General features: G+C 45.7%; 1 protein-coding gene across 8 annotated transcripts in view; it reads left to right on the forward strand.

The window, feature by feature from the left end:
- Positions 1-1,884: 1,884 nt before the first annotated feature.
- YPEL2 (yippee like 2) overlaps positions 1,885-21,209 on the forward strand; it is a 63,211-nt gene continuing 43,886 nt past the window's right edge. Inside the window, exons 1-2 of one of the 8 annotated variants that reach the window (XM_055332715.1) lie at positions 1,885-2,085; positions 15,121-15,298. The gene's annotated coding sequence lies outside the window, so the exon portion shown is untranslated. The other 7 variants (XM_055332730.1, XM_055332722.1, XM_055332699.1 and 4 more) reach the window with 7 other exon arrangements.

Below are 21,209 nucleotides of genomic sequence, written 5' to 3' on the forward strand. Positions count from 1 at the left end.
AGCTAACGTTATCTCTTATTTAAACAGAAACAGTAGCCACCAATTTTGTTACATAACATCCAAGTATCCTAGGTGTTAAACTAATGCAGCATCTACTGTCAGGGAATGTTGATCTGGCAACACAAATATTCACCAGGAGAATATTGCTGAAACGTTGTAACAAGTTTGATTTCCTGGCCTTACTTAGAATTTTGGAGGGGAAGGGACTTTAGAAATCATGCTATCTCAATCTTTGTTTTCCGTGTGAAATTTGCCCAGAAGGCACATCAGGGTTAGAAATCAGCCTCATGGTAATCTAAAGAGCCCATCACATTTTAGATAAAGGATTGTTAAACCTTTCTTGTTCATGATTCTTTCTTATCTGAAGAGCTTCCCCCCCCCAGCTTTAGACTTTCCAAGTTTGTCAAATGTGAACAGTGACAGTGACATGGTGCTCCTGCTTACACCCAAACTGCAAATTTGAGACTGATATGTATGTATGATACTCATGAATTTTTGTTGTTTTTACAAACATTTTACTGACATTAGGACTGGATTCACATCCAACCATGCAACGTCTATCAACTGAACACAACATGAATGCGATGTATAGTAACTGAATCAGAGCTATTTTAAAGACAGCTGGGATCCCTGGGTGGCGCAGCGGTTTGGCGCCTGCCTTTGGCCCAGGGCGCGATCCTGGAGACCCAGGATCGAATCCCACATCGGGCTCCCGGTGCATGGAGCCTGCTTCTCCCTCTGCCTCTCTCTCTCTCTCTGTGACTATCATAAATAAATAAATTAATTTAAAAAAAAAAGACAGCTGGATAGACTTGCAGGTGAAGTTAGAGTCACCTGGGGATCTACTACCCCAGTAACAATTCTCAGCTTCTGTGCAAACCAGTATATGGAAGGAGGTGGAGTCAGCTGCATCTCCAGGTGCATCTCACATCCCGAGAGCTGCTCAATAAAACATGGGGTTTCCTACAGCTCTGAGGAACTGCAGAACCTTGGTGGTGATGTGAAAGGGCTGGGCCCCTCTCTTCCCCTCACCCCTGCGGGCATTCTTTCTCATCTCAATCTGACTTGTTTTACTACAGGGACACTGCCCACTCCACCCACCTGGTGCCTTCCTGGATTTCCTGACTACCTGGGCTTATTTTTTAACCTTCTCTTTCTTGAAAAGCACTGATCCAGAACGTGGGCTTCTCCCTTCTGGTCACTGACCATCCTACTTTTGTAGGCTAACCATCCACATTACCCTTCAGAAAACTTGGAAAACCAGCAGCAATAGGAGGCTGGGCGCCTTCCAGTTCCCCTACTACATCTTTCCTACTTTTAGCTGGTTGGAATTACTGGCAGAACCGAGGGAAGTGGAGACTTCCCTGACTTGCTTCTGACTAGGGCCTGGGCTCGTTTGGCATTATCTAGTTAAATTCAACTGGCCCGGGTCCTGGGGACCTCTTCAGGTAACTTAGGCTCTGAGTCAGGAATGGCTAAGGTGCAAGGAGGGAGTTACTGTCTTGGCCCTACAAGTACTATGCAGTCTCCCCACTCCTAACCCTAGGTTCTAGGAATCCCGGCCTTGACCTGGGGACAAAACCCAAGCGCAAATAAACGGTCTCCTTCCAGGCACTGAAAGCCAACCGTCCCCATCCGTCTCTCTGCTCCTCGGCCAGTGGCCCAGCTTAGCCTGGCACGGCAGGAGGAGCACGAGCCGCGGCGGGCCAGACCCGGCGCTCGCCGCACTCCCCGCACCCCAGCCCGGCCGGGGCAGAGGGGTGGGGGGTGGGAGGCTGGGGAAGCGGGGGGCGGAGTTCCGTCCTTCGCTGATTGGCTCGGGGCGGATGGGCTGCGGCCGTGCCGAGCCAACCCGCGACGTGTTGCTAGGTGCCGAGGCGAGGGGATAGGCGCGGGGGCGCGTCCGTCACCCGGCAGCCCCCGGCCCCGACCCGGAGGGATGCGGAGTGGCGGCGGCGGCCGCGGCGGAGACTGTGGCTTTAAGAGCGCGCCCGGAGCCCGGGAGCCAGCCGGGCGGTCCGCTGCTGCTGCGCACCCCGGCGGAGCCGAGCCCTGCACTGGCCGGACGGGGCCGCCTGCGGCCGGGTAAGCGAACCCGGAGCGCGGCGCGGGCCGGGCGCGCGTGGGCGTGGGGCGCGCTGTCAGCGCGGGCGCCGGGCAGCGGGCGCTGGGCACGGGTCCCGGAGTCGCCCCGGCCCGGCGCCCGCGGAGCCCGCGGAGCCCTCGGAGCCCGCGGAGCGCGCGGCGCCCTGTGCCCTGCGCGGCCGAGGCGGGGCCCGGCGTGGGGTCCCCGCGGGGGCTGCGGGCGCTAGGGGGCGGGCGGCGGGCCGCTGAGCCACGTGACCGGTTTGTTTACAAACACTGCCGGGCCCGGCGCCTCCTGCAAAAAACACCCGGGGTGGTGTGGGTCCCCGGGTCGCGGCCCGGGAGTCGTGCGGGGAGCCGGGGGAGTCTAGGGCGCGTGGTTTGGCGGATGGGACTCGGACACCCGGTGGCTGTGGCTCCTCAGCGTAGTTTCTGCGGGTTCGGGCTCCGTCGGGGGCGGGGGGCGGAGGGGGGCGGCGGAGTTGCTTCGGACGCTCTCTGTCCTCGGTGACGCTGGGTCCCGGGGCGCCGCCCTCGGGGCCCCCGCTGCGGGGGGGGGGGTGCTGGCAGCCCTCGAAACTCCCAGCAGCGGTTGGCCGGCCCAGGGCCGAGGTAACCGCAGCCGAGTTCCTGCCTGGCCGCTTCCCGGAGCCTCCGGCTGCCCTTGCCAAGGGGGTGGGCGCCGACTCTCTCCTGCCCGACGGGACCGAGGGCCCTCTCCAGCGGGCACCTCCCAGGACCTGGCGCCAAGGGGCAGCCCCGACCTCCCACTGCTTCAAGTCCACCCTCCTTGGCCGCTGACCTCCTGGGTGTCTTGACTCAAGTGGTGGCTCTTCTCCCGTTGGGGTAACCACCTGTTCTTTTGGACGAAGCCCAGGAGACTGCCACTTCTGACTTCACTCTCAGCTTACAACCGCTTAAAAGGCCAAGTGAGTGAGTGTCCTCCGTTTTTCTCTGTTGCATGTAGCAGCAGACCCTCCCACAGCCCCACCGGTGTGAATGGCACACAAAACTGCCCCTAGCTTTGCTGGAGGTTTTGCTTTCTGGCCGCCTTGTCAATTTGCTGTCTTGGGGTCCTGAGGATCTTTTAAGCGAGTCCTTGCTTCTGGTGAATCTAAAGGCTAATGAGACATCTAGCTATTTATCTTTTCTTTGCCCTTCCTCTCTCTTGTTCCTCTCTTCTGGTCCAGTAAGATGGGCTCCTCTGTCCTAGCGCATTGGTCAATCAGGGTAATTGCTTCCCTGTATCTCATTCAGTAACAGAACATGGGGAGAGCAAGGAAGTTAGGAAGTTTAGAAGTTAAATGACTTGCCCAAGGTAACTCCTGTCACTGGCTCTGGGGAGGGAGATGACCTCACATGTTTGTTCTTCAGTACTCTCCTGGTTATGAAAACTCCAGGCCTTGTAGTCAGTAGGGTCAGGTGATCACTCCCTGGCTTTGCTTTGACTTCGTCATTGCCACAGGATGCAAAGGTGGGCCGAATCTTGAGTTCTGTTTCTCTCCTCATTTCCTTAGCACTTATGCTAAGGCTAAATCTTGTCCCTGATGTGGAACATTTTAATTCCTCTGAGCTGTGATATGAATGGCTATAAGTTCTTTACTGAGAAACTGGTCTGGCCTGAGGAGAGTTGTGCAAACTTCCTTTTGGCACCATCCCTTATTCCCAGCTCCATGGTAAGGGTCTCAGGCAAGAGTGGGGGCCTTGGGTTCCTACCCCTCGAGTTATTTGCCTTATAGGTTTAGTATTTGGTAATAGAATTTCTGGGACCTGTCTTGCTATCTGGTGCTTGAATTAAAATAAAACTTGCTGTTAGGGATGGAAAATGGAAAATAAACATCATGCACAAGAGTACTGTTTTCCTTCTTCCCTCTAGGAGAGTGGTTTTCAAACTTTGAGTGGGATCCAAAGTAAGGAATACCTTTTATATCACTGCACTGAGGTTCACAACTGTGATAAGTTCCAGGAAACAATTACCCTTGTTACCTGCTGTGTGCTCTCTAGCTTTTCTTCTTAATTAAAACAACAACAACAACAAACCAACTGCTGGTCATGGGCTGCTAATTTGATTTATTGACCAAATGGGTGAATGGGTGATGGCCCACAGTTCAAGAAACATTGCTCTAGGGCAGAGGTCCTCAAACTTAAATGTGTACAAAGATGACCTGAATAGTGTTCAGAATTGCGGTCTGTCAGTCCACTCTGGAGATGTTTATTTTCAATGGGGTGCATTTTTAATAAGTGGACTATGAGGTTGTGTGATGCAGGTGGTCAGTAAGAAACCCTGGTCTAATGGGAATTTGGGCAATGAACAATGAAAGGCATTAACTGGATATGAAGCATGTAAAGCCTTAGTCATGTATGTGACCCACTCTATGCAAATCCAAGATCATTCATCTGCTAGTCACACTAGCCTAGACTTTGATAGGTCTAAGGGTATAGCATTGTTTGCTTTCAGCTGCTGTGAAGCGTTGGCTTATAAGGCCCCCATCCCTCCCATACCACCGTGCCCAATCCATTTGAGGGCTGCTGTTCAGTGTTCTGTATGGCTGGATGTTTTTAGGTGCGTGGGGTTGGGGTTGTGAGTAGTGTTGATGAGTCTGCTGTACTATTCATAGATTATGTGAATTTTCATGGTTTTAATGAATTTAATAGTTTTGAGGCAGTGACATAGTTATTATGCCTGGGGTATTAACAGTTGGTCAGCAGAAAATGTTGATGTTGTTGAATAGCTGAGTATTCCAAGCCATGTGGCCTGGGGGAAGGGCAGGCAGGCTGGTGATTTTTCTTGGAGGATGGGGGAGTCAGGGTTTGTCAACAGTTTAGTAAGAAGAGGCACAAGTTCACCTGACCTTGCCTACCTCAGGCCTGGTTCTTATGACAGCTTGGCTCCTGTGTGCAGGTGAATCTTGTTAGTTACCTCTATCTTTACCTTCAAGTACAAACATACAACATCTGATGCATCCACATGTTAGATGTTTCCCTCTCACTGTGTCTAAACATGTTGGTAGAAGAAATTTCCTTAAATTAATCAAAACTGCATTTAGCTTCAAATAGAACTCTCTCCAAATTCAAATTAAACTATGGTCCTTCCTGCCAAAAGTATGCTTTATATGGGAACACTGTCGGATTGTTTAATGTTCAGTTTGGTCAGCTGCTTACATTTAGGATGTTTAGTGTTTTGAGGCTACAATAAAAAAAGAAAGCAACAAATTGATGGCAAAGGATAGGATATCCTAGTATAGAAAAGCAGAGGGAAGAGATGTCTAGATGGGACTGAAATGGAGGATCAGGATCAGTTTCCTTTGTAAATTATCTTGGCATTTCTCTAGGGTCCATCAACAAACCAGTAGGTGAGGGATCCCTGGGTGGCGCAGCGTTTTGGCGCCTGCCTTTGGCCCAGGGCGCGATCCTGGAGACCCCGGATCAAATCCCACGTCGGGCTCCCGGTGCATGGAGCCCGCTTCTCCCTCTGCCTGTGTCTCTGCCTCTCTCTCTCTCTCTCTAGCATAAATAAATAAAAATAATAAAAAAGATAACATTATAAAAAAAAAAAAAACCAGTAGGTGCCCTGACAATTGCATTCCCTTAGCATGAAGGGGTATAAAGTTCTGGAAAGGGAATCATGTTTTAAAATTTTAGCCTCCAATTATGGAAAGCCAGAGCCTGCAGGCTGAAGGTATTTTGTTAGAGTAGATAGTTTTCAGTGATCTTTTCCTTAACAAGAGATGTGACTGGTATCTTTAAAGGACCACACCTACTTGAATTTCCCTGGGATTTGTGAATATAGCCCCCTGAGGGTTTAAAATAAATCGGATTATGCTACTCCCCTGTTTAAAGTTTTCCTGTGGCTTCCTATTGCCCTTTAGACATAATCCACCTTGGTTCCCTGTAGGCACTGCACAGCCTATCCCTTTCCCCCAACTTCTCTTGCCCCGTTTCCTACAGGTCCTTACCTGGTCCATTTTGCTTCAGTCTGCTCTACCTGCACCAGCTTTCCTCAGGTTTCTATAACGTTGAAGGTTTGTGTTTGTTTTTGTCATTGGGCCTTTCTCTTGGTAGTTACCCTTTGCAGAATGCCATTCTCCAGACGTTTACATGATGGGATCTCACTTGGGTCTCAGAGAGCCCCTCTGGAACAAGTCTTCCCTTCTCTGCCCCTCAACCTCTCTTAATCTCTTCAAGGCACGTTAATACCATCTGGAAATACATTGTCTATTCGATGGCCCATGGAAGCTTGGGAGCTTCTGTCTCGCTCACTACTGACAGTCCCTGGCACGGGTAGCACTGGATAAATATCTACCCGTTGGTGGAATGAATGAATGACTAGAGAGCCAAGATTTTGAGTCTCTAAGAGTAGGAAATAATAACTTTTATTTTCAGGAAGAGAAGAGGAAAAGAATTTTTCTCTCCCTTTTCCTGGAGTGTGATAGAGTTCCCTTGGAATTTATTTCAGGATTTCTGCTTTTCACAATATTTTTCACCCTTTCATACTTTTTTTTTTTAAGATTTTATTTATTTTTTCATGAGAGGCACAGAGAAGGCAAAGACATAGGCAGAGGGAGAAACAGGCTCCTCACAGGGAGTCTGATGTGGGACTCGATCCCAGAATTCCGGGATCACCCCCTGAGCCAAAGGCAGATGCTCAACCACTGAGCCACCCAGGTGCCCCAGCCTTTTATACTTTTTAATAGATTTCTAAAAGCTCCTTTGTCATTTTGTTATGGTTGTCAGTAAGCAACTCTCGCAATCCCAGTAGCTTTATTTTGTTTTCACTGTTCTGACAAGCATTTCTATCAGTAATCACATTTTTTAAAAAGATTTTATTTGTTTATTCACAAGAGAGAGAGGGGGGAGAGAGAGAGAGGCAGGCTCCATGCAGGGAGCCCGATGTGGGACTTGATCCTGGGACTCCAGGATCATGCCCTGGGCCGAAGGCAGGCTAAACTGCTGAGCCACCCAGGGATCCCTCACACTATAAGTAAGGGCTAAGAGCCTGGGCTAGGAACCAGAAAGGTCTGGATAGTTAGCTCTGTGACTTGGGCAATTTGCTAAAATTTTCTCTAAATCTCTGTTCCTTATTTGTAAAATAGGACTAATAGTTACTATCACACAGAATTGATGGGAAGAGTAAATGACAGGATGTATAGGAATGCAAGCACAGAGCCTGACACATAAGTACTTGCTGTTAGCTTTTATTTGTTTTATTTTTAAAAGATTTTATTTGTTTATTTACTTACTTGAGAGAGAGAGAGAGAGAGAGAGCACGCGCACAAGCTGGGGTGGGGGGGGGCAGAGGGAGAGAATCTCAAGGACACTTGGCCAAGGGGCTGAGGCTTAGCCTGACATGGGGCTCGATCTCACAGTCCTGAGATCATGACCTGAGTGGAAACCAAGAGTCCCATACTTAACAGATTGAGCCCCCCCCAGGCTCCCTGCTGTTAGCTTTTAATAACAACAACACTCATAGTAATAGATTTCCCTACTCTCTTTGGCAGGAATTCCCGATCTGTTGATTTGGGAGTGTGTGGTAAGAGGAAGATCTTAAATCAGTGCCAGTAAATGAAGACCAAACATGTCACTTAGATCTATCAGAACTAGAAAGGAAGTTAGAAATCATCAAATCAGGGGCGCCTGGGTGGCTCAGTGGATTAAGCCTCTGACTCTTGATTTAATCTCAGGTCATGATCTCAAAGTCGTGAGATCTAGCCTAACATGTGGCTCCATGCTCAGCATAGAATCTGCTTGAGATCCTCTCCCTCTCCCCCTCTCTCCCTCTCTCCCCCTCTGCCTTTCCCTCATACTTTCTCTCTAAAATAAATAAATTAAAAACCCCAGAAATCATCTAATCACAAATTGATGCCTAACTTTTACTAACACCTCTGTGGAAGAAGTCATGGAAATTTTTGGAAGGATATGTTGTCTGGCTGTTCCTCAGGCCATTCTTAGTTTTATCCTTGGATTAAGCTGGGCTGACTGGAAGCTGCATCTTTGGGCCATATTACCTCAGCCCCTCCAGGATTATTTTCACTGAGATGAACTTTGGTGTCCTGCCCTTTGCTTTCATGGAGGGGCACAGTCTGAAACAGCTTTAAAACTCTACTACATTTCTCATAAGGGTTGATGATGTTGAGGCCTTAAGCTACAATTTCACTTAGTGTCCCCTTTAAGTGGTTAATAGGAGAAATTGCTTTCAGGAGCGAGTGCCAGAAAACGCTTTGCCTCTCTGAGGAACCAGTATGATATTTCTTTGTAGACAATTGGAAATGGATAACTGATCATGTTTCTCTTTGCTTTGCATGCAAGGAAGCACAGAGCCAAATCCCTCATCCTCATTTTTTTCCTTGTAATTTCTAATTTTTCTAATTTCAGGTTAATGATTTATAATTCTTTTAAAATTAGGCACATGCTTATTTGGGTATTAAACTCATTTCAGATTTTACATTTTGGAGATACAAACACTGAGTCTTGAATAGGCAAAAAGGACCTGCTTAAGACAGTTAATTAAGTCAAAACAGAGACTATAAACCATACCTTTTGTTTCCAGGCTCTCTGGAAGTAGGAGTACAAAGTCAATATTCTGGAAGAATGTCGACTCATGAATAAAACCCCAAATAACCTGTAATGTCTTGATCCTAGGCAAAGCCTACCTCCTCTGTGATGAGGCACAGGAACATTCTGCCAGTGAGGTAAACACTGCCACTCGCATTCCTGGTTGGGTCAGCAGCACTATGCTCTCCTGTTTCCTGAGCTATGGCTTTCCCCTGTGGTCTTGAGAATGTGGTATGTCCAGATTTAGTGGTTTTGATCTGAAACTAGATTTCCAGCTCAGAATGAAATTAGTTTCTGTTGTTTGGAGTTCTCTTGTCTATATTTCTTGTTAGAAGGGGAAGGTTTGGTATCCAGATGGGAGATAGGTGCTACTGAGGCTCAAACAAGGTCTTCTGGCTGGGTGTGAACAGTAGCTCAGTTTGGTTCTACTGAAGAAAATGGCATTATTTTATCTGATAAGAAATTTAATCATAGGAAATATTGACTTTCCTAATGATTTGTTTTGTTTTCCCATGCTGTTTTGGTTGTGAGTACCTGGGGCAAGAGAGGATAGACTTGGATGGAGCACATCCTGCCTGAGTCAGTAAAATTTTGATTCCTATTTTGAGCTACAGAAGAGGAACCTCTGCCCTACGGCTGAAAATGAACCTTTGGTTTTGCTTTATTTTCCTGGCTAATAATAATTCAACAGATAATATATAAGACCTTTGGGAGATAAAGATGGATTAAGATAGGGCCCCTGCCCCTATGCATATACTCAAATAGGAGTGATTAAGGAATATGTGTCAATAACCAGAGCATAAAGGTACAAAGAGTTTATAGTCCTTATGGAGACACAGAAAGAAGGGTAGGCATTTTGGAGATGTGGCTGTGAAGAATGATGAGGATTTAAACATGCAGAAATGCTCCAGGGGGAAGAGTGTGTGCAAGGGCTGAAAGTGTGAACCTAAGTGGTACTGTATGGGGAATGTTCAGTAGGCACGTGAGATATTGGAAGGAGAACATTGGGATTTTGCTTGGGCTACTATTGCTACAATTATTTTTTTCCAAAACTTTGTTTTTTAAACAATCTCTACATCCAACATAGGGCTTATACTCATGACCTCAGGATCAAGAGTTGCATGCTCTTTTGAGCCAGCCAGGCACCCCACCATTGCTACAGTTTAGAGTAATTCCATAGAAATGTACTGTTGCTTCCATTCACAGAACTCTGAAACAGATAATAGGCAGTCTCAAACCTGGCTCCTATGTATAAGAACTTCTAGTCCCACCAAAGGCCTACAACATCAGAATGTTCAGGATAGGGAATCTAATAAAAGAAAGCAAATAAATAAGAAATAAATAAATAAATAAATAAAAGAAAGCAAATAATACCCCCCCCCCCAAAAAAAAAATTCCCAAGTTTTTCTGATGTAGCCCACCCATACATGTCTGAGGTCTGGAAATCCCTGAGGCTGATCGCCTTAGCAGAAACCAACTACTAAGCATCTTTGACCTTTGGCCTCCTTTCCCTCACTGTATTTTTGCCACTTCCTTTTCTTCTCTTGTTTGTATCGCTCCTGCATATGTCATCCATTATATTTGCCTCCTGTTTATCTCTTCTTTTGCTACTTTGGCCTTTTGTCTTTTGGGGGTCCCTCCCTAAATTCTAAATTGATTCTTGGCCAGATGGACCATAAAGTAGAAATGAATTCTTTCAGTATTTGTTGTATTAATGGTATAAACATGTATATTATTTATAAATGCAAATTAAATAGGGCTTTTGGTTAGTTTTACTTATGGCTTAGTTTGTTTCCTGTAGAATTTGAGGGAAAAATTAATATGACTGCAGCCTTAAAGCTAAAAACCTCTTAGCAGGAAAATGCGACAGGAACTGAAAACTAGCTTTTTCTTGTGCCAAATGTGTTGTCCTATCTTCTGGTTGAGGTTATTCCCTTCTTTCATTTTTGTTTTCTCGCGTTTCTATAATTAAAAGTTGAAGCAGTGAACTGATCCTGAGAGTTTGAAGATGTTTTATGAGAATTTGACACTTTTGTTTGTTGATTTAGTCTTCCTCTGGAAGATAATCTGCTTGTTGCTTTAAAGGGCTCAAGGACCAAGGATGTCCATCTTCAGACTCTTCTCAGACTCATCTGGGTTGAGGGATCCATGGTGGGTAGAAGGTTGTCCCAGGATTCAAATGCTGGTTCGGGTACTTTCTAGTGGAGTGATCTTGGGCAAATTGTTTAGCTTCTTGTGCTTTCTCCTCATCTTTCAAATAAGGGTAATCATAATAATGCCTGCCTCCCTGGGTTTTTATGAGGATTAATTGAGATAATGCGTGTCAAGTACTTGGTCCCTCATGGGACCATAATAGGAAATTAATAAACTGTAGAGTTCTGAAGGCTTACTGACACTTTGCTGCAGGGCCTCAGATGACTCCTCTCTACCTCCTCCCCCCACCTTCTGCATTTCTTCAACCAACCTTTCTGAGCTCTTAGAGCAAGCTGGGCTTTGGCCTGGGTATGAAGGATGATTAACCAGGTGTGGTCTTTGGTCAAGAATGGCTTACAATCTAGTGGGAAGACTGACCCATAAACAACTAGCTTTGTGGATGTTTCTTAAATTATATGAAAAAGCTGCACTGGCAGTGTGCATGATGCCCCTTGATGTGTGTGCCATGCCTAAAAGGAATAGAAGCTATAATTTTTACTAAAATCCCATAGCAGGAGAAGTCCAGAAATCTGCTCCAGAACCAGTCTTTCTCTCCCACCCTACTCCTTTTCTTCTTCATGAGATGGCAATACTAGGTGATAGTTTAATAATTGTCAGGACAAAATACATCCATCTTCGAGCTGGTGGTTGGGACTTGGGACTTTAGACATGCAGGCATCCTTTTGAAAGAGCTTCTGCCCTTTTTTTTCTCTTGAGTTTTAAGTTCAATTTCCAACTTCCAATTGTGAAAAGGCGGGGAGCCCAGCCACAGATGTCAGAGTCTAGAATTTTGGATTTATTTGAATCAGGAGATTAAAGTGAGGATGCAGGGGATCCCTGGGTGGCGCAGTGGTTTGGCGCCTGCCTTTGGCCCAGGGCGTGGTCCTGGAGACCCGGGATCGAGTCCCACGTCGGGCTCCCGGTGCTTGGAGCCTGCTTCTCCCTCTGCCTATGTCTCTGCCTCTCTCTCTTTCTCTCTCTGTGTGTGTGTGGCTATCATAAATAAATAAAAATTTAAAAAAAATAAAGTGAGGATGCCAAAGGCATGCTGACAGCTGAACAACAGAATTGTATTGGCAGATTTGGGATGGATGGTTTGTAACTAATTGGGAACCCAGCTGTGCCCTGAGGGAGCAGCAGTTAAAGAGAAATCAAGGTCACACAATGCCCAGGGTCCAAAGACATTTGTTTATTCAGTAAATAATATTTGATCTTTGAGAGAGTGTGAGATACAGATGACAATCAAATAATCTCAGCAAAAGTACAATTGCAGCTGTGAAGAATGCTCTGCATGCCTGTGGAAGAGGAACCATTGGTGGAGGCTAAGGGGAGGGTTCCCTGGTGAACTAACTTCTAAAGATGGGCTGCATTGCTCACCCTACTTTCCAAAATGTTGTTTCCTTGATAGATCTTCTAAATGACTGTTTTACATTGTAGTTCAAGAGTAGCCTGGTCTGGGGGACAGACAAATGGAGCCAGTCCCTTTTGGATTCCAGATCATGAGAAAAATGTATTTGTTTGGTTTTAACCAGGTATTATCTTCTCTGAGCATGGCCAAACACAAAACAAAGTACTGATCCTGAGGGCGGCAGCTCTGGGGGCTGGAGGAAAAGAGCAAATGTGGCTTTTTACATGTGGAATAGAGAGGCAGCATCGAGGCACCCCTTTCCTTGCTGGCCGGAACCAAATCTGACACTTCATTTTTCTCATACTCAGACTGCCCTGGGGGGTCTGAGGGCAGGGTCCCACCCTGGGAGAAAGAAGCTTCCTGGGTTGGAAGTCCAAGGGTTTCTCCAGGAGTCAGAAGTCAGTGCCAGTCTGGGGTCTCGTGGGAGGAGGCTACCCTGGGTGGCACACAGATGGTGTGAAGGTGGAATGGGAAATGTCTCTGCCATCAGACAGCACCCAAGTAAAAATCACCAGAGGGTCTTGTTGTGTGTCATCTCAGAGCTTTGGCTCTACAGTACCGAGTGAGTACTGTGCTCCATTTGCCAGCCCAAGCGAGTTAACGTCACAAGAGTTTGCTGGCTTTTTAACTTTGTGGAGCATTAATGGTGTGTGAGTCCCACGTAGTCGCCAGAATTAGATATTTTAAATGTACTGGATAGTGTTTAAGATTAAAAATATCAGCTTTATAGGGTGCACAGTTTCACTGAAGGTCACTCATTTTACTCAGTTAATTACCATTTATCAAGACTCTGGAGGGATTAAAAAAAAAAAAAAAAACTCTGATGTGCCCAAGACTGGGAGTCCTGGGGAAGCCAAGGAGTGTTAAAGACTGGACTTGAGCTGCAGGAGGCTCCCAGTGTGGGAGACAGATGTGTGAACAATGTGATGGAGCACCATTCAGGAGAAAAGAATTTCTTGCATGCTGGAAAAAGGGGGCTCCCACCTCTTCTTAGGGTCTTATTTGGGTATTAAGGGATGAGCAGGCATCTACCAGGCAGTAAAGATAGGTTAAGGCTTTGCAGCAGGCTGAACCAACTTAGGAAAAGGTAGTGAGTGAACGAGGTCGGTCTACTGGGGAAACAGGTTTAGAGTGAGCTGGGAAGGTGATGGTGAAGATAAGGAGAATCAGCCCCGTTTCTTGGTGCCATCTGAGGGGTTGGACCTTTTCCTATAGGCTGCTAGGAAACCACTGGAGGTTTTGAAACATGAGAGATGTGATCAGAGTATTGTATAAATAGAATTCTAGAATGGGCTGGAGAGGTAAAAGCTGAGTCAGGGAGACCAGTTTAGGAAGTTGTCACATGAATTCAGGATGAGGGGGAGGGTAGGGTTTACACACATCCAGGTGTGAAGATGGATATGGGAGACTGGATTACAGAGCCAGAACCAACGGTCTAGGGCACTGATGGAGTGTGACATAGAAGGGAGAGAGAATAAAGGGTTGTTCCTGCTTTGGCAACTGGGCCTTTAGGAGAAAGGAACAGAATTAGAGTATAGGTGGTAGGAGCCAGGGGAAGGGGAAAGATGGTGCTGGCTTTGGATGCATTTGGTGTGAAGTGCCTTCCTAGAAGCCAGTTAGAGACATCTTTTAGAAAGGGATCCAGGTTTCAGGAGAAGGAGGCAGAGGTTTAGAAGACTTGGGTGTGGATGGGAATGTGCTCATCATGGGGAACAGGCAGTCAGGCACATGATGGAAGCACTTCAAAGGAGAGGGAGGAAGGAAGGAAGAGCAGCCAGGGACATTGAGGCTCAGAGAGAGAGAAGAGGCAGGAGAGGCTTGAAGAGGCAGAAGGGGAGTGTTTAACGGAAAAAGCAGGCTGAAGCAGCCACAAGAGAGCTAACTGAATACAACACTAAGGCCAAATAGTGTTAGCATTCAAAAGTATTAGTATTGGGACTTGGCATGTTGGAGGCTGCCCATGTTTTTGTAACTTAAAAGCCTGGTTGTGATAAATGATATTCATGGAGCTTTGCCAGAAGGTTCTGTAGCTCTTCCATTCCTCTGGAGAATCTATATCACTGGATAAAGCCAGATCATCAGAAAGTCATGGTCTTGGGCTGTCTTGATTTGATCCCCATGTAGAATCCCTTTTACTGAATTGCCCTTTGGTGTTAACTGTTATGCCGTGCATTTTCATGGAGGGACCTCTAAGAAACAGACTTGTAAGAGTTTTATGGTAGGAATTATTGGTGTGTGCTGAAGGTCTTGTCTATTGGGTTCACTGCTCATCATCTCCTCTGCAATCATGCATAGGAGAAATGTCTTAGAAAATCTGTAGCTTGAATAACCAAGATTTATAGGAATTATGAACCTTATAACTACCGATATTTTCTTTTCTGCTTTGCTTACTGGGGAGTTCAACGCAAATATGCAATAGAAATTCGATTAATATTTCGCAACTTAAAGCATGCATTTCTCTGTCCTGACTGTTTGTGTTCTTACATTTTTCTTACCCTAATTTCTTTATTTTAAAGTATCATTTATGTTTTTGTAAGTTACCTTAAGTTCTCTTTGGAGTTGGGAGTTATATCAAAAACAGAAGGAAGTCATTGATGAACTTTAACCAAGCGTCCTTGGTAATGAATCTTCAGACAGATCGTTTGTGCTTTTTACCTATTTTTCTTTTTAAGGAAATGTAGAAACAACCCAAAGTAATATCTGATCTCTTCAGAGCCAGCTAGTAACAGTTACGTATGATATCTAGTGAATTACATGCAAGTGTCAGGATGTTTAAGGGGAAGAACCTCTTCTATGCAGATGTTCTAACAGATGCAGTCCTCATGTGGGACCTCCCCAGGCTGAACTAAGGTCCATGTGGTAATCTATTGCTCTGCTAACAGATGTTGCAAAGGCACCGTCCAGCAGCCATTTCTGAGTGGACTCTGCATGACTGACATGTTCTGTGACCTCGCTGAAACCAAGGTCTTACCACAATGAAGGATGTTGGATGGATACTGTACTCTGGGGCAGGATTCGGCTGGCAGAGACATCATCACAACATGGAATCAGGATTTTAAGGTCCGAAGGAATCCTAGCGATCATGTAGGATTATCATCTGATAGATAATCCCTGTGAAATCAAGACTAGGCCCTGTGTCCAGGGTAGAGATGAATGGTTGGCTTTGTTTATGAAAGACCGTGGTTCCTTGAATATCCAAGCTGGCTTTTATTATCATCTGGATGAATTTGAAGTACCACCTGGGTCCGGTGCTATACACAGTAGGTAACTATGAAATGATGACCCTGATCTTGTGTGTCTTGCTGGTCAGCTCCAGAGTAGTTATAATAGGGGTATTTCAGTGAAGTTTTTAGTGGTGGCCCCATCCTGGGAGGAGTTGAGTCAGTGTGGGCTGCAGAGGTAACTTTTCTACTATGTTACATGATGGCGTGGTTCATTGTTTGGAATGATATAGCAATAATTTCAGATCCCCAGCTAAGCTTAAACCAGTGTACCTTTAAGTGGATCACTGTAGGCCCTAACCCTCTAACCACCATGAGTCAACGAGGGAGATAGGAACACTGCTCTTTTGAGTCCTGTGAATAGAAACAGTTCCCGTGCTTTTTTTCCCTTGCTGGTAAGGACGATTATAGCTAATCAAGGTTCTTGAATGTTAACTCAGGTGCCAGGTGCTATGCTGAATGCTTCACTTGCAGTATCTCATTTGATTCCTTTATCTCCTCCATGAGGTAGGCACTGTTGTTATTCCTTTTCAGGCAACTTGCCCAGTGGTGATGCAGCCAGTGAGAGAAAATGAGACTAGATCCAAGTCCTTTGGCCTCTAAACCCTATAATCCCTCACCAGTGGACTACACTTCCAGCCACTTATTTGATGGTCCAGGGAAACTGGGTTTCTCCACTCTTGGGTCTGGGTTCAGGATTCTGGTGAGATTAGGAGTTGGGAAGGAGGACCTTCCTCCTGGGATAGAAGCCTTCTATCCCACAGTTTATTTTTTCTGTCTCCCAGTCCTAGAAATGGCGCACCTGGTCCTTTTCCACTGCCACCGTTTTTTGCCTCCAACTAGAACTTGACTTCTGTCTTTCTCGATACATGTATATATTTAACCTAGCCTCCCCACAAAGGCAAAGAATGGACCTGGAGGTCAATGACAGGCCTCTGATTAATACCCAGGACTTAGAAATCTCCTATAGCCCAGAAGAACCATAGTTCTGGGCATCTCTGCACAGGATCTGAATGAGAATAATATTTCTTTCAGAGGAGAAGAATATTTCATGGGCCCTGGGGACCCAGAGTAACTTTGTTTCCTACCTCATTACTTGGAGGGGGAAGGGAAGGACTTCAGTCACGTCTGCTACCACATGGGTTGGTGAACTGGTCTAGTCAGCAGCCTGATGGGAGGCAGAGGGAGGCAGTAATGGCTGCTACTGTGTGTTCTGTGCTGCTGAGGCCAGGCAGTACAAGAATGTGGTCCCTACTCTTGGAGCTTACCTCTAGTAGAGGATCCAGAGTCAGAAAAGGATAATTTTAGTTTTGATAGGATAAGTGTTAAGATAGAAGTGAGCCCAGGGGAAGGACTAGTAAGCCCCATGTTAAAGGGCATTTGAGTGGAGCCTTTTTTTCTTTTTTTTTTAAAGATTTTATTTCTTTACTTGACAGAGAGAACAAGCTGGGGAAGTGGCAGGAAGAGGGAGAGGGAGAAGCAGGCTCCCGGCTGAGTAGGGAGCCCGATGTGAGGCTCTATCCAAGGACCTGATCAAAGGCAGATGCTTAATTGACTGAGCCACCCAGGCATCCCTGAGCTAATGGGCAAGTTTAAGGGCCTAGCGAGGACAGGTAGGAAGAATGCATCAGGCCAAGGGAATGGTATCAACAAAACTGGAAGGGTGAAATATAAGCATGGTCTTTTAGGGGATACTAAAGGAGTTTGGTTGCCAAATCTGAGCGCTTAGAGTCCCTGACACAAGGTAGACCCTTAAGTGTCAGTTTAAAAGATAGCAGTATAGAGAATGAAGTGGTAAAGATGAGTCTGAAGCAATTTGTGTCAGTGGTAGATGGCTGTCAGTGGTAGTACACACCTGGAACTTACTGTGTACTTACTATATGCAGGTGCACATGTGGGTATTAGCTTAGCTAATCCTCACAGAGCTTTATGAGGTTGATATTATTTTCTAATGAGGAAATCATGGTCCAGAGAGGTTAAGTAAACTTGCCCATGGTCACACAGCTTGTATAGGATAAAACTGAGATTTGAAAACCTTGAATAAGATTCTAGAACCCATCTTCTAAACCACTACCCACTATTGTCTTTCTGAAGGCCATCAGAGTGGTCATGGTTAAATCTGCTTTTTTAATAGGTAACTGGTTGAACTGCAGAGAGTGGATTTAAGGGGGGAAAGAGGCTCAGAAGAAGCCTGATAGGGCTGTGTAAATCAGAGATGTTGTGTTCTTTGTACTTCTTTAGGGCCTGTAGGGAGTATGGCCACTGAGGAAGCCACCGCTTAGAAGGACCTCAATAGCAATTATGGAAACACTCCTATGGTTCCTCCAGTGTCATCATCTCTTTGTCTCATCTTGAGATGAGAAGTCTAGGTTTGGAGAGACATCATCCCAATAGTACCATCTCCTTTGGTGCCTGAGGACAAGCTAGAGTGTCCTCATGGAAGTGACAATGTAACTCAGGCCTCCTCTTCTTTTTTTAAGCAGCAGCATCTTTTTTTTTTTTTTAATTGATCACTAAGAGTAATAATAACTATAATTCTCATGTGTGTTGCATGCCAGCATGTATGTACTCTGACATAATCTCATTTGCTGCTTATAACCCTGTGTGTGTTGGTATCAGTTGGGGGAGCTGAGGGTCCAGTGGTTGAGCAACTTGCCAGAGGTCACTGAGCTAGAATGGAGTAGAGGTGGTTTGTGATCCCATGGGCCACTTTTTTTCCAAGCAGTCTTGGCTCATCCTCTACCAAAACACCTGACAAAAACAACAATGGGATGGTCCCCTCCTGTGGCTGGAGGTGTTACTTCCTCTAGTGAGTTCTGCCTTCTGAGTTCTACCTTCCCTCATTCATTGAGTCCCTTCATGGCTTACCTGGAGAATATGTACCTCCTAACCCTCCATCCTGGGGACACTCAGAACTTTCTCTTTTAAGTTTCAGCTGCCTTTACAGCTCTTCGTGGAAAAGGTCCATCAGGTGGGACAGCCAGGTTTGCTGTGTGCTTCCTATGCCTTTGGCTCTCAAAGTAAGATATCTGAGGCCTTTGTTTTTAATCATAATAGTTCACATCTTTTCTTTCAATGCTGATCAGCAGGAGCCAGCTGGGGGTGGTAGCAAATCTTCCTTTAATTTCCACTGTGATGGATTATTGCTTCACTTAAAATGGTGTTTAATTTGTACATATGCCCCAAGGCTTTCTAAATATCAAGTTTGTTTGATTATTGTTGGAAATCAATTTGGACTCCACAGTTTGTTGGACTCTATGGGTTGTACTTATGAAGCCCCATGGAGCTATGGCCCTATTACAAGTACCAAGGTCCAAAAATCAAAATGTGAGTTCTGCAGCCCTATACCCTTAATTTTTTCTTTTAAAGAAAAAAATTCAGGGCAACTGAGTGGCTCAGTTGGTTAAGCATCTGACTTCTTCAGCTCAGGTCTTCATTTCAGGGTCTGCTCAGCAGGGAGTCTGCTTGTCCCTCTCCCCCTGCTTCTCCCCCTGCTCATGAGCTTCCTCTCTCTCAAATCTTTAAAAAAATTTAGAAAGAAAGAAAGAAAGAAACCATCGATTTTTACCCTCTTTCTGAGAATTGACCCAAAGAAGCAGCTTTTAAAATTTTCCCTCAGGAGGGAAGAAGACAATAATAGGTGATTATATTTCAGCTGTTACCTCTTTTCTGTGACAACCTACTCTCTCTCTCAGGCACAAGGACCCTCTCTTGATTCTGCTTCAGCGTGCTTTCTATTTACTCCTCTCACTGCTTCCAGCTTGCCCTGTAGCGGTTGGATGAGATGCATATTTCAACAAGCCACTTGTTCTTTCCTTGCTTTTTTGGAAAAGAGTCACCTTTTGGATGCCTGTAAATTCCTGTTAAAGAGGGAGAAGAGCAGAGTGATCCTGAAACAGCAAAGTCTTATGCGGCTCCTTAGGCACTATGGGGTTTCTCTAGTACCAAGGAGCCTGGGACATTGCTTATGGGGTCAATTTTTCTCTTGTCTAAAGTTCAGAGCTATGGTGTTTGATAAATGTGTACATGGGTACGTGTTTGTGTGTGACATGTTCACATTTAGTACAGACTATAAATGCTTATTCCTCAGAAGGTAGCTTTGAACAAGTTTTGGAATTTGGATTTGAAGCTGAGCATAACCAGAAACCCCTGCCAGCCTGCAAACTTCTTTTTCCCGCCCCTACAGAAGAGAAGTGAGAGAAGAAATAATTCTACTCTGGGGAAATGCATAATTTAGAAGCTGTCTGCATGTATAAGAAAACAGACTCTGTGGCTATTCTGTAAACCCAGACTGGCAGCCAGGGCTCATTGTTTCCTTTTCTTTCTTCAGTGTTTGTATAAGACTGATGGGACCCGTGCTCTGAGTGCTCCCCACTGGGCAGCTAAAGCTGTGTGGACTTCAGAAGCTGGCCTGAGGCAAGCCTCCAGCTCATTTTGCTGCCTGTCTTTCCTAGTCCTTACCCTGACCTACCACCCCTTCCTTTCCTGGAGATATTGCCCTTCCTGAGAGCAAAACAGGGGTATTGGAAAGTTCAAGGGTATTTCAGGAAACCTCAAGCAGGATGCTTGGCTCTTTCTACCACCTGTAACACCTCAACACCCTGAACACCCAACACCATTGATTGACCATGGGTTTTTGTTTTGACCTCATTCATCTTACCTACTATCAGAGGATGTCCAGGGTGAGAAGGAGGGGCTCTGGATCTAAGGGGTCATGTGTCTTCCTTCCTCATCTCCTGTTATGGCCAGGCCTAACTCCCAGGAAAAGCTGGGGAAACTAATTCTCACCTCCATATTCTTCCAAGTACTTCTGTAATGCTCAGTTTCACCTGATTTCACATCTTTAAAAATAGTGGTGGGTGGATCAAGTAGGGAAGACACTATGCCTGGGCTCTTGTCTGAATCCCTTTAGCAGTTGGACATCTTATGTGTAATTGGTCACCCTGAGCGTGGAGTGCTCTGTGGCTCAGGACTGCACAAAGGGACATGCAGTGTAAGAGTAGTGTGACCACTGTTGTCCTTCAGTCTAGAGCTGGCCAGTGCTGTTGGCAACTCAGGAAGATGTACAGAGACCCAGGGATACAGTACTTTCAGTGACTGCTATGGTAGGAAAGATGTCAGCATCCATTTGGGAAAATTTGGTTAGTAAGGTTTAGAGGAAAAAGAGAACTATGATTTGCAGCTTTCTCTAAACATCCAGATGGATCCCAGACATAATCCAGCAAGGAAGATCTGATTTTGTTTGTCTTCCTCCCCCATCTCTCTAAATAATTTTATCTTCAAAGCATGATGCAGGCATTAATTAACAGTGTGACTCTCCTGGGAGGTAGGCAAGTGGGAACACCATTCCTATTAGTGAAGCTCAGGGAATAGGCAGGCCCAGAAGCTTCAAGTGGGGGGGGGGAGCCAGAGAAGCAGAGTATGTACTGGACCTTGGGGCTTTGCCCTCAGACCTTTATTTGGACATAGTCTGGAAACCACCCACTTTCTCAGTGCCCTGGTGCTCAATAGAATAAAATTACTGAGGCAATGGCAGGAGAGCTGTTTGGTGCTATGGGATGACTAATGGAAACTTTGAGGATTGAGGAGAAATTCTGGTAAAATTCACTGTCCTTGTGAATTTTGGTTGCAGAAGTCTGAGTATGCCATTTGTTTCATTCATTTGCTTGCTTTCTTTTCAAACAAAAAAGTACTAAGCATCTATTTCTGGGCAAGGTATGGCAAAGGAAATAATTTATCCCAAAAGAGCT

This window comes from Nyctereutes procyonoides, unplaced genomic scaffold, assembly GCF_905146905.1.
Source record: "Nyctereutes procyonoides isolate TBG_1078 unplaced genomic scaffold, NYPRO_anot_genome, whole genome shotgun sequence".
NCBI lineage: Eukaryota > Metazoa > Chordata > Mammalia > Carnivora > Canidae > Nyctereutes > Nyctereutes procyonoides.